The sequence below is a fragment of the Propithecus coquereli genome, unplaced genomic scaffold (genome assembly GCF_000956105.1).
Source record: "Propithecus coquereli isolate 6110/MARCELLA unplaced genomic scaffold, Pcoq_1.0 Scaffold147, whole genome shotgun sequence".
Classification (NCBI taxonomy): Eukaryota; Metazoa; Chordata; class Mammalia; order Primates; family Indriidae; genus Propithecus; species Propithecus coquereli.
The window spans coordinates 316,467-329,155 of NW_012139080.1; the positions used below are offsets into that span (position 1 = coordinate 316,467).

The following is a 12,689-nucleotide window of genomic DNA, read 5'->3' on the forward strand; positions in this document are numbered from 1 at the left end:
TAATAAAATAACATGCTAAAACAGAAATAATAAAGGCAAGAAATTTTAGCTGTGAAGAGCACAATATTCACCTCTTTATGCAGTTTAAGTGGTTCCTTAGGTTATTCTAATGAAGACACTACAACTGTACATTCCTCTTTCTGCCCCCTCCCACATACTTTTGTGTATAAATTATACACAAAAGTCTTTTCTCTTTTTTTCTCTCAATGTATCAAACACACTTTGAAATGTTAATTATTTCATTTACTTTCATTAAAATTCAAATTGCTCAGTGAAGATGTGGATAAGGGTCGCCTGATAATCAATCTGAAGTGAAGATACTGCTTCATTTATGCCTCTGTCTTATAACAAGGAAATCAGAACTCTGGGATCACTGCCGACACTGAGGGCTCAAGAGTCTGATTGTAGCTTGTTTTTTTTAACAGGCTATTTGGAGCTCTATTTTTGTGTCCCTCTGACCACAAGAAAAAAACTGGTAGTGAATTAGCAGATGTAATAAATGGAAAACAGTAACCTTTATTTCCTCCAGAGTGCCCCTTGTAAAGAAGAGGCTGAATCAGAACGTGCCATGCAGAATCATGAATAACTTTTGTTGTATATTTCTTGTTCTGAGTGGGGATATGGGTGATATTAGAGATGGATACATTTCACAGTTAGTTTTTATTTCCTAAAACTCCAGAAAACAGTAGTATATTAAGTTTTTGAAAGTTGAGAAAGCTTTAATTTTTAAGTTAAGTATATATGTATACACCAGCTGTGCTTGCTTGAAGTATGCACATGTGCAGCATGTGCATGTGTTGTATTCACTTCGGGACTGTATATATTTTTGTTACCAAATCTCCCATGGTACATTTGTTACCCACTATTCTGTCTGCTGTTTACGGAGGGAATGTGCAGAGTGACGTATATAATAGGAATGCTTGATGGGTCATTTCTATCTTAGTTTGTCGTTTGTAGGAACAGCTAAAATACAGATAGCCATCCTATCTTATGTCTGATTGGCAGCCTTTTCTAGGAGAACAGAATGGGTTTTTTGTTTCTTTTTGGAGTCTTTTAGTGACTCTGTGCAGTGGTGAGATTAAGCTTAAATAAAAAACATTGTTTTGTGTTGTATATAGCCTAAAAATATGAGGGAAGATCTAAAATCAGAAGAAGTTCCCTTCCCTTCATCACATCAAGAATATTTTTAATACCGTTTTATATCTATTTCATTTCCATATAATTTGTTTTGAATGGGATGGCAGATTGCTTTTTCTCAGGAAAACGATGATTTATTAGACTGAGCTGAGTTACTGAGAGACATATTATGTATATATGGATTTAATTATTAAAATAAAGCATATTTAATTTTGTGGCCTAAAAACTTACTTGAAGAACTAACTTAATAGAGCTGCTGCTATCAAAGCAGCATGTGCTGTAGTTGGTGGATCTGGTGGGAGTTCCAAACAATTCGTATCTGAGCAGAAAATGGAGTCAAAATCACATAACCTGACTGTTCTGAAGAATAGATTGCAGAAACAGGAAAACCAACTTAAAACTTTTAGAGAACCATGAACCAAGTGAGAAAGAAAGGGCCCAATTATAACTCATTTGAGTTTTTGCTGCTGAGCTTCTCTCTGTCTTTTTCCATCCAGGTAGTGCCTTGTGTCCAGTTTTTGGAGTTGTAACATTGTGGCGTTTTAAATGTACCATCTGTTCTGTGTCTCCTGGCATGGTTGTGTTGGGAGGTGGTGATGTTTTGAACTGCTACCAAAAATGATGAGGGGTCAGTTTTAGATTTTTGTTACTTGATTTTTAGAATGTAGTTGACAGTGATTTTCTGCACTGAGGGAATGACAGTTTTCCTCTGAGAGGCAAAAACCCATCTAAGCCCCTGCAGACCTTCATTTATTTATCACTACATAATGTATCTGTTTTATATGTATGCGCACCATCCAGACAAGAGCAAATGTTCCCAGATTTAATGAAATCTGATGAAGCACCTTTTTAACTCTGCAATATTATTCTACCTTCATTGGTAAATGAGCCAAACCGGTGATCCATGCAGTTTAAATGCAAAATGCTGAAGTGAGCCTGAAACCTGAGAGGCGGCTGTTCTCCTGACAATAAGCTAGTTGTGTTTAATGGAATGAAACACAGTTATAATGATTTCTTTCACAGGTCATGTTCAGTTTAAAACTGTTGATAGATTGAAATAAGTTAAATATCATTTATCTTTTATTTATAAGGAAGAAACCCAGGAAAATCCTTGTGTTGTTTTCTATAGTTAATATTTTGTGTTTTGTTTTGAATTGGTGGTATTTCACATTTCCTTGATGTTTTCCCCAACTTCCCCCAAATAGGCTGGGGGAATGTTATGTATCTAGTTTGATTTTGTCATGTGTCCTACTAGCCACTGTGTTTTTAAATTAGAATCTCTGCGAGATCACACTGTTGGAACAACACACAAATTGTAGTTTTAAATCAGTAACATGATCTAATTAGAAATGATGTTTTCATTTCCTGTATTATTAAATTGAGTCATCTGACTATCTTAAAATGCTTTTTAAATCCATTACACTATATAATCAGTGCATGCTGTGTGAATGTGGTTATACTTAATAAAGGAAGGCAAACTTGGAACCTCATAAGAATTTCACCAAAGAAACTACCATTAAGAAAAAAGTTTTGTCAGTGTGAATATTGGAAAAGAAAATGTTTGGCTTGTAAAAATAGAAAATATGGTTCCTTTGGAAACCCCCCAACCTACTTTTTAAAGCGAACTCGTTGAGGAGGAAAAATGATAGAAATGTATGCATTTTTTTAAAAAAAAGTACTCCCCCCCTGAAAAACCCTTAAGAAATAGGTATGCCATGGTGTTGTAGGAAAATGCAGTTTAGCACAAGAAATGCTGAACTTCAATTTTTACCAGTGACATTTTAATGATAGGAAGTCTGCAAAATTATTTGCCATCAATTGTGAAGGCAATAACAAGCCTTGGTGGTTTTTCACACTCTCTGTGTTAAGTGCTTTCAGAATGACAGCGTAAACTGTGTTAGAGAACTCCAAGGAAGTAAAACTGATTAAAATGTTCATGCTTGAATGGTGCTGATGGAATAGTTCATTTGGACTTTCTCTACCTCCTGCAGCTCAAGCTGAAATATTAAAATTCAGTGGATTTAAATCTCTTTCCTCTCAGCTCAGGAAAAAAACATTACATTTTAATAGGTTTTAAACCCATAATTCATTGGTTTGGAGCAGCACTATTAAATCTATTTAAATATTACTTGTATTACTAAGAAAATGATTTAAATGACTTTGCTTTTACCATTCTATGCGTTGAGTTAGTTTAAAAAAAAAAAAGAAAGACAAAACCTTCAGGGTTTCCCCCCCCTTTACATTTTGTTTATTGTCCTTGTCATATGCTTGAACCTTAAATTATATATATATTCCAGATTGACATTCTGGCAGAGGGTCTTGCAGTGTGACTGTTTTAAAGTGTATGTCCTTCCTTTTCCATTATAAATTTTAAAACTGCAATTTTAAGTTTGAAAGGCATTTGGATGAGCCATTTTGGTAATTTCCCTTGTCTTCGTTATTAGCCATTAGGCAAAACCTAAAGGATATAAATATGTTGGTATATATAAAAACAAGCGTGTGTGTTTTCCCCTCCCTTACAAGTGTATGATGTGTACTCCCGTGGACACATGGCTTCCAGTAACACAAATCTGGAAATAAATACTTCACTTTTTTAACAAAAGCAAAAATATATTAAATATCCAAGAGCCATATTTTCATCTCTAATAAAGGACTTTCCAAAAGTATGGTTAATTTTGTGGGAGTTCTGCTATTATCTCTTTTTGGGCATAGCTGTCCCCACAGTGCTTGAAGCAGTGTTGTCTTTCTTGGGCCCACCTTGTACCCCTCAGTCCCTTTCTCTCTAGCACTTGCCACTACAGCTGTGTCCCATGGCTTGACAGCACCTCCCCTCAGCCACATTGTGGTGAAATGCTCGCTTCCCCTCCCAGCCCCCCATGCTTTGTGGAGGGCCTTTGTGGGAGCCCTCCTTTCGCTTAGGTATGCACAGTCTGGAAGGGTGAGGGAATTACAGTGTCCTTGGGTAACCATGACCCCACAAAGAAACAGAATCAGTGGACTGCTCCCTGCTTGTCTCATGGGTGGATGATTTTAAAGTCCTTTCTACACTACTCCATAGAGGGTCCCAGCAGGATGGAGCTTCAGCTGCCCGCTGTGGGAATGTATCTGACACGGGAATACATCCTTGTTTGAGTTTCCCTCCTTCCCTGATTCACTTTCCCTAGGCCCATACTCCTGTTCTGGGATCATTTCAAGATTACCTGCAGCCAAGCCCTGTCCCTCCACTTTTCTGGGGGAATTAAGACACTCAGGATTTTATTTAATGGGCCTCAAACTCTTTTAATGGGGCTTTACGGTACAGGTAGGTAATTGTAGTTGCATGTTAGAATCATGGCTTGTTTTCTAATGCGAGTTCTGTGCATAAAACATATTCTTTAACAGCTCAGCTTTTATAACCCAGCTTTTCACGTTATGTTTTAAATAAATACTTTTCAGTAAACTTACAGGCGAGCTTCTCTTTTTCTACTTTTCCCAACTGATTACTATTGGTATTTTATAAATTTATGTAAAACAGAATGAAATAAAAAATGAGCTATGAGATAGATTTGTGTTTTATTAGATTGTTATTTCAGCTTTGTTACCGCCTTAACCGAACAGTGTGCCTGGAGCTTAAAGGCTTTATGAAATATGCTGGCCACTGGCTGTGTCACGTGCACAGCTCTCGCCATGGGGTTGGGGAAAAAGGCTGGCTTGAAGGCGTACTCTGGCTTTGGCATGTAGGGCTTTGCTCACCTGCTCTTAGGTGCGATGGCCCAAAAGCAGTTTTACATCACATCTGTTTTTGTCTTATGTTGGTATAACTGCCCTTCACCCTTTAAAAAAAAAAGATTCATTTATTGTGAAGCAGGGAACTATGTTATTGAGTGATGTAGTCGTAATCTAATCTTTCTGCTATAGTTTGATGAGGCACTAAGAGGCAGTAATTTCCCTTCTCATAACACAGACTCATATATTTAAGTAATTTCTCAGCTCTGCCTCCACTTTAGAGCTCCCAAAAAAATGCTGGGTAAGGAACAGGATTTCTTATTTATGTTTGTGGTGTGCAGTCATTTAATTTGTATTACAAAGCTTCTCTGAAAGAAATTTGTAGAAGCCAGTCAATCCACTCCTCCCCCAGACTGATGCTAACCTGAAGTACTACTATTTTTCTTTCTGTTTGGAGAGGTGCTGTCCTTCCGGTCTTCCCCCCAGTGAGTGCACTTCTATGGCTGTGGAGTTGAGTACATAGTGTTAAAAGAGTTAGAGATGTGTCTGGGTGAATGTATCTGACATAACTTAAGGCACGTAGATGTTGGTTTCCACTGAGGAGAAAGTGGCTTCCCAGATCTCTTGTGTGTTTAGCTGAGTGGGTGGGGCCTGTGTAGGGGTCCCGGGAACTGTTAACACAGAAAAGCAGGCTCCACTGAAGGTAGCTTTCGAGCTTGCAGATCCAGATTTCCAGATTGTTAACCTCTTTTTATCTTTTCTGTTTTTTTTTTTTTTTTTTTGCTTCCACTTTTGTAATTCTCTGATGACTTCTTCCCAGTAGTGTTCCTACAAGCAGCACCAGCAACTTGTATTTAGTCAGAGACCTTTTTCCTTGTACAAAAAGGAAGGGAAGGAGGAAGCATGGGCTCTCTCTAAACAGGCAGCTAAAGGGTTAATGACTGCACCTGACTGTCAAGCCCTTAGGTGAAGTTTTAAGGATTTTTGCATCTTCTCAAAGCTCCCTAGGAAATCAGTTTGGGAATCCTTCTACCCAGAAATACATTTGTAGTCTTAAGTGTTCTCCTAAGGACCTTTTTGAAAAGGTTAGAACCCTTTAGTGCATAGGAAGAATGATTTACTAATTATATTTACTCATTCATTCATTCAGCAAATACTTGAGTACTTTCACCAAATCCTATTAAACGGGAACATTTTATTTCTATTTTGAATGATATTTAAAAATTTTTCTGAAATGTATTCTGAAGTGATTCCCCAAGTTGCATTTAAATCATCTTATTAAGGTTTTGGTAGTGGTTTTACATTTTACGACACATAATCAACTTTTAATCAACACATTTTAATTTTAATAAAACTTTACTTTGCAAGGATGATAGGATAAAGAGAAACAGTTAATAGAAAACATGATAAAAATGAAGCTGCATACATTTACAAATGTGTTTTTTTTTATATTTGTGGTTATACTTTCAGATATCTGGAATTAGGAATCCAGAAATACACATTCATTATTGATGTTCTGTGTTCCTTTAAGTCAGATTTATTGAGGTGTAATTTACATAAAGTAAAATTTATGCTTTCTAGTGTACAGTTATTTGAGTTTTGACAACCAAATATAGTGGTGTAACTGCCACCACAATCAAAATACAGAATAGTTCTCCCCCAGCCTCAATTTCCTTTTCCTCTTTGTAGTCAATTATTTTTCCTACCACAGCCTCTGGCAACTACTGAAAATGTTTTTCTTCTCCCAAAATGAACCTTTTTCAGAATGTCATATAAATAGAATTATACATTATATAGCCTCTTGGCTTTTTTTCCTTCATTTAGCATAAGGCATTTGATATTTCCATGTGGTTGCCCATATCAGTAGTTAGATTCTTTGTATCGCTAAATGATACTCTGTTGTTTGGACACACAAGTTTGTTTATGCATTCACTCCTTGGATAGTTGGGTTATCTCCAGTTTGGGGGGAATATGAATAAAGCCACAAGAAATATTCACCTATTGGTTTTTTTTTTTTTTTTTTTTTAAGTGACTGTAAGTTATATATATTTCTTTTGGGTGATTACCTAGAAGTGGGACTGCTGAGTTATATGGTAAGTGTATGTTTAACTTTCTAAACATAATGTTTTTGAAAGCAACCATACTATTTTGCAGTCTCACTAACATGTATGAGAGAACATCCTGGCTGGCACTTGGAATTACAGGTTTTAGGAGTTCTTTTAGCCATTCAAATGGGTGCATGGTGGTATACATTGTGTTTTTATGCATTCCTGTAACAAATAAGGATGTTAGGTGTCTTCATGCTTATTTGCCATCTCTATATCTTCTTGAATAAAGTGTTTAAATCTTTGCCTTTTTTTTCCTAGAGTCAGTTTTTTATTGAGTTTTGAGAATTCTTTAATATCCTGTATATAAGTCCGTTACGTATTTTGAAAATATATATTCCCAACGTGTAGTTTAATGCTGATGAAGTTCAATGTATGAATTTTTTTCCTTTGTATTACTTTTGGTGTTATCTCTAAGTAATCTTTGCCATAGATTTTTTCCCTTGTTTTTTTGGTAGAAGTTTTACATTTAGGCCTATGATCAAATTTCATTTTTGTTTATATTGTAAGATATGGGTTGAGTTTCTTCTTTTTTTTTCCAGTTGGACATCCATTCAATTGTTCCAGCACTATCTGTTGAAAAGACTATCCTTTCTCCACTGAATGCCTTTGTACCATTGTTGAAAATCAATTAACCATACATGTGTGGATCTATTTCTGGACTCTGTTCTGTTCCATTAAACTGTTCGTCTCTTCTTTCCCCAGTGCCACACTGTCTTGATTATTGTAGCTTTCGTTATTGATATTCTCCGGTCCATTTCGCACTTGTTCTTTCCTGTTCTTACCTTTCCAGTACCCCTCAGAACTTTGGGTTTTTATTGTCAGTATCCTAAAGACTAGCTGATGGGTGAGAAAAAGAATCTAAGCTCAATATAAAAACTTTCTCTCATCAGAAATGGTGTCTATTCTGGCGCCAAACTGTTCTCTCAAAGGTGAGTGTATCTTCCATCTCCCTGTGGTCCGAAGTACTCCTTTAGTCTCCTGCAGGCTCCTCCTAATAGGGCACCTTGTTTCTGTGTTTGTCTTTCTATACTTCGTCCTGTACACAGCAGCCAGAGTGATCTTTTTCTAAATTATAAATTGGATTCTTTTGCTCCTCTGCTTAAAACCAGGCCAGGCGTGGCCTTGGGCGCCTATAATCCCAGCTACTTGGGAGGCCGAGGTGGGGGGATCACTTGAGCCCAGGAGTCCAAGGCCAGCCTGAGTAACATAGCAAGACCTCATCTCTAAAAAAATAAAAACAGAAACAAAAACAAAAAAACCTCACAAAAGCTGATGGCTGCCTCTTTTGCTTAGAAGTAAAGCCTGAATTTCTAGCTGTGGCCTACAAGACTCTTTGTGAGCTGACCCTTCACCCACCTTTCTGACTTCATATACCACTCACACTCTTCATTGAACTGTCCTTCAGCCACATTGACCTCTCTCTTCTGTCCTTGGGTCACCCCAAGCATGTTCTCAGCTGAGGGCTTGTGCACCAGTTCTGTCCTCTGGAGTACTCTTCCGCTGTGTCCTGATGTAGTCTTCCTTGCACTTCTCTGCAAAGTCTTGCTCAGATGTTATCTTCTGAGAAAAGAATTCGCTGACTGGCACTCCCTTTTTATGCAGGGCTTCATCTAGTTCATTCTCTGTCCCATTAGTCTGTTTTATTTTCCTCGTAGCACTTACCATTGATTTGTGTGTCACTTTCCCTTCACTAGCCAATGAGATCAGGTTCACTTTTATAACCATGGTACCTAGAACGATAGGTGGTAGCTCATCATTTTCAATAGATATTTGTACAATAAATATTCAGTAACTGTTAAATAATGTGCAGTAATTTATTTATAATGTTGTACAATAAATGTTTGTTAAATGAACCAATACTATATTCTGGACTATTTTCTCACTGGGTTTTTTCCCCCTACAGTTTTGAGCCAGGATTAGAGAAGGAAGCATGGACTGGTAGAAAATGCACAGTCCTGGGTGTCACTTGTAGTATGATCTTAGGAATTGCATTTGTTTCCTCATCTGTGAAATGCAAGGCTAGAGCTGATACCCACTAACGTACTATCTAGTCTAACATTGTATGATTTTTTAAGCCTATTTGTTTTGATGATGATAGAATTTTTATTTTAAAACTTGGGACCCTTTTCTGGCACAGTTATTTTTCTACATTTATCCTATCCTAGGCATATATTCTTTTCTCTAAAAGGGTAACTAAAAATACCAAACGCTTATTCAGTATCCACACTCTGTCAAGTACTGTGCTAAGCATTTATATGCATTATTTTGTTTAATCTTCACATCAACCCCCTGTAGAAGGAAAGATTATAGTCCCAACTTTACAAAAAATGGAAACAAGCCTCTGAAGATAAGTAGTTTTCTGAAGGCCACACAGGAGGAAGTGGCAGAACTGCCATCCAAACCTCGACTGACATCAGAGCTCACACATTTAACCATTATGCAACAGTTGTCTCTCATTTATTCTCCTGACTCCAGGTTCCTTTTTCTCGTACACTGGGATCAATATTCTCTTTATCCTGAGATCCACTGATAGGATTGCCCAATGTTTAGTGTTCAGAGCTTGGCCTTGGGAGGAAAATGGAAATTGTCTGTGTCTGATGCACATACTAATGTTATAATACTAATTGGTTAGCCTGAATTGTCTGAATTACATTAGTTCCATAGATCAATCGGATACCCCTGAATTGTACTGTTTCTTTCTGTCTGCTGTGTCTTATTCATATGTGTAAGAACCAAAAGTTGTCATAAACACCACTATTAAGGAAGGTGTTTTAACCCTAGGTCCTTAGATTTTCAAGGATTTCATGCTTGGTCTTCGGGTTGTCCATTAGCTCCCTGAAATGTTCGTAGAATTGTGTGTGTGTTGGGGGTGGGGGGTGGGCAATAGAGTGTGTACAGTTTTGGGAGAAGAGAGTTTGTGGTCTTTCAGATTCAAAAAGCGCCCCATGACACAAACAAGTTTGAATCTATGCCTTATTGAATAGGATTATGCGAGACCCTGTTATGAAATAGTAAAATGTTTTGTGTAAGACTTGTAGACAGAAAGCATTTGTCTGTAACAGCATAAAGACACATTGCTGGATAGTTGTTCAGAAACCTGGAAATCATGAGTTTACAATGTATTTGTTTTTAAATATTGCTCAGGGGGTTGTGGGTGGGGGCTTTCTTGGTTAAGAACTGTTGGTGATAAGCTAATCGAAGTGTGTATGACTGGGGGAGGAAGACAACAAAGGGCCCTTGCCAGGCCAGTGGCTCTTCAGAAGGGACATAAGTAAGTTTGAATCTGTGAGGATTACAATTATGTTGTAAAAAGTCCCATCTTTGAAATTACTTCATTGCTGTATGATAAGCTGCATACTTTTTCTCTGCTTCCATTTCTCCATTTTGAGAAAATTTGTCCATCCTACTTGTGAATAACAACTATTTTCTTGGGATATAGTAATGTTGCAAAGTTAAAAAGTGATGTTGACCTAATAAACAAGAATTAGAGCTGAGGTACCACACACAAACCTCTTAATAAAAACAAAACATGGCACATTCTGGAACCCTTTTTCATGGCTAGTCTATCCCTTGTGAGTCTCGTGCTTTTTTTTGTTTTTCTTGGTAAATTCATAAAAAAGGGGGAGAGTTTATCTTGGGCCAGGTTGTCTTCTGTGACCAACAAGGACAGTGCCACTGTGGTCCCAGAGCCAAGTGGCAGTAATGTTGTATATTTTTATTTCCCCAGGATGTTTCTGGGTTGACTCAAAAAAAAAATTTGTAGACAAGACACAGCTCTGCACAAATTAATATCTGGGAGAAGAAACTGTTGATGGCAATAAAACAGTTTTAAGTTGCTGTCTACTTGGATCGAAAGCTCAGCAGTTGTTCTTGGGTTTCTTTCAGCTAATAGCTTCAGATCGGCCTATGAGCAAAGATAGATGTCAAGGCAGGCTTTGTTGGTTCTCTTTTGTAGGCAGAGTTAGCCATCTGTGAAGGCTAAAACATTCCGGATACTCTTTCCAGCCTTCCTTACAGATGAGCCATGGACATGTGACCCTATCCAGGTCAATAAGATATAAGGAGATATGTTTTTCTCCTTAACAGAAAGACCCATAGAGTTGCCCTCCTTTCTGCCTTTTAACATGATTGTGTGAGGATAGGAGGTAATGGGTGGAGCTTCGGCAGCTATCTTGTGATAGAGGAATGGGATATAAAAGAGGCCACGAAAATCAAAGAGAAATTGACCTAGAGTACTGATAGGGCTAAGTCATCCATCCAACCCAGGACTTTTGTGGGAAGTAAAAATCCCTATTATTCAGGCCACTTTTATTTGGGTATTCTATACCTTGCAGAAGAACTGTCTTAACTAAGATATATGTATGTATATATGTGTGTGTATATATTATATAGTCATGTGCCACATAATGATATTTCTATCAATGACCGATATGCATGTATCACAGTGATCCCAAGAGATGGAAGTGGAAAATTTTTATTGCCTAGTGACACTGTAGCTGTCATAACTTCATAGCACAATTACTTTTTTAAAAAAATAAATAAATTTAGTATAGCCTAAGTGTAGTGTTTATAAAATCTGTGGTAGGAGTGTTCAGTAATGTCTTAGGCCTTCACATTCACTCACCACTGACTCAGCAACTTCCAGTCCTGCAAGCTTCGGTCATGGTAAGTGCCGTATACAGGTGTACCCGTTTTCATCCTTTATGCTGTATTTTGACTCTACCTTTTCTATGTTTAGATATGTTTGGATATACAAATACTTACCATTGTGTCACAGCTGCCTGTGGTATTCAGTACAGTAACTTGCTGTACAGGTTTATAGTCTAGGAGTAATAGGCTGTATACCCTCTGGCCTAGGTGCGCAGTAGGCTGTACAATCTAGATTTGCGTAAGTACACCCTATGATGTTTGCACAGTGAGGAAATCACCTAATGATGCAATTCTCAGAACGGATTCTGTTGTGAAGTGATGCGTGACAAAATATGTATATATGTATTTGTTTCTATGTTAATGCCATGGTGACTTTCTTTATATGTATCAAAACATTGGAGATAATCTGAACACCGAGTATTTAGGGGACCACTTAAATGAACTCTGAATATCTATGCAATGGCATACTATGTAGCCATTACAAATGATATAGTCAAGGAACTATTCAGGAATATGGGGGAATGTTCTTGATACATAGTAAATAAGTGGCAGGTTAAACTACAAGATAGGTTGATGTTATTTTTGTTAAAAAATGCTTCCATATGCATTGAAAAAATACTGGATAGACCCACCAACATTGTATTAGTAGTTTTCTTTGGCTGGTAAGATTGTGCTTGACTTTTAATTTATTTCCACTGTGCTTTTCTTCATTGAACATACAACTTTTCTAATCTGGAAAAAAAAATTATGAAATTGTATAGCCATTCCTCCTCTCTTCTGCCCTGCCTGAGTAAATGGTACAGCCATCTACCTAATACTTGAGGCCTAACTTTACAAGCTTCCCTGAATTTCTTCAGTTATTCTCACTCCCCCTTCTCCTTCCATAACCATGTCTTTTCAGTTCTGTCTCTAAAATATCGTGCAACTCTTACTTTTCTCAGCTTGTCCTGCCACAGCCCTAATCCAAGTATCATTCATTATTTTTTGGTTTGAACCCCTGTATTACCTCTTAGCTGGTCTCCTGCCTTTCATTCTTACCATTCTCAGATCCAGTCTCTCTACACAGCATTTTAAACTTTAAAAAAACTT

General features: G+C 37.3%; 1 protein-coding gene across 4 annotated transcripts in view; it reads left to right on the forward strand.

The window, feature by feature from the left end:
- The window catches only part of TLE4 (transducin-like enhancer of split 4), a 148,422-nt gene that overhangs the window by 53,228 nt on the left and 82,505 nt on the right, over positions 1–12,689 (forward strand). The window lies entirely within an intron of this gene.